General features: G+C 43.8%; 1 pseudogene; it reads right to left on the minus strand.

Annotated features, from left to right (window-relative positions):
• Positions 1–241: 241 nt before the first annotated feature.
• On the minus strand, positions 242–1,288 carry LOC113344852 (annotated as a pseudogene).
• Positions 1,289–1,311: the final 23 nt, after the last annotated feature.

The following is a 1,311-nucleotide window of genomic DNA, read 5'->3' on the forward strand; positions in this document are numbered from 1 at the left end:
ATTGAATCGTAAAAAAAAAGGATTGACCCGTTTTAAATTTGGTGAATTAGGATCTCTTGGTACTAGGCTTTGAAGGACAGGACTAAAGAGTCTATGGCCCAGCACAAATGGGACTAAACGTCAATTTCTACATCATAAAATTGTATAGCAACCCCAAAGAGGGGAATGCAAACGTTACTGCCAAACAACAAGAAAAGCTCAAATTGGACGAAAGGATTCAGTTGAGAAACCTTTTAATTATTTTACATCGATTGGATACTAAAAATTGGGCTCATTGGGGCTGGATACACAGCTCCTCTGCTCAAGAAACTTAGTGAGACGCATATGTTTTGCAAACCATTGCTCTGCTAGCTTCTGTTCCTTGGCTTCAGCATCTCTTTTCAAACCTGTTAACTGTTCTTTGTACTCGTAATCGATTCTCTCTAATATCACCTTCTCTTCTTCTCTGAGTGCTCTAATTTTGGATTCAATATCCTCCATTTTCTCTCTTCTCTTACTAACCTTCTCAGATTCCAATTGAAGTTCCATTCTTCTAACTCTCCACTCCGCTTCCTTCTTATGCTCTGCCCAAACTCGGTGCCCTTCCTCCAGCTCTCTACAGTACTCCACAAGCTCGTTAACTATTTGATTATCTCTGCCATGTGAAGGAGGAAAAGAACAATTCAAGCCTCTCTCTGGATGCAACCACGGGATGGTAGGAGCTGGATCGACTGTTGAGGGTGACAGAGTTAGTGTCACGGATGGAGACAGTGGCCTTGAATTAGTAGGTAGACCATTGGAGGTTGATAGCCAAGGAGGAAGTAAAGTTGGTGTTGGAGGAGTAGGAGGGGCTGAGTGAAGAAAAGCTCCATTTGGGGCAGTAGTCATGACATATTGCGGGCTTTGGCGTTGATTCACTAGTTTCTGAGCATACGTATGCGGTCGTACTTTCCTTGTTCAATTGGTTCCAAGGAACTGGTTCTCTCCTTTTGTTCCCGCTGCTGCTTCTCTTTGAACACTTCCCACCACTTGGCTAATCTCTTTGCGGGAACCTCAGCTGCAATTTTCTTCCACTTATTTCCGTGCTTGGCTTGAAGGTGGATCACAAGGCACTGCTCGTCTTCAGTCAGGGATCCTGGCTTGAGGTAGTTTTTCCACCTCTCTAGACAGGATTTTGCATCTCTATGGATGGATACATTCATTCGCTGTGAAACAAGGTTCCATTCTCTTGGACCGTATTGCTTCACATACGCACGTAATATGGCGTCCTCTTCACTTGTCCAACGCTGTCTGTCCTTCATTTCCAGTAGCAAACATGAATTCGTAAATCGG

This window comes from Papaver somniferum, unplaced genomic scaffold (genome assembly GCF_003573695.1).
Source record: "Papaver somniferum cultivar HN1 unplaced genomic scaffold, ASM357369v1 unplaced-scaffold_80, whole genome shotgun sequence".
In the NCBI taxonomy this organism is placed as follows: domain Eukaryota; kingdom Viridiplantae; phylum Streptophyta; class Magnoliopsida; order Ranunculales; family Papaveraceae; genus Papaver; species Papaver somniferum.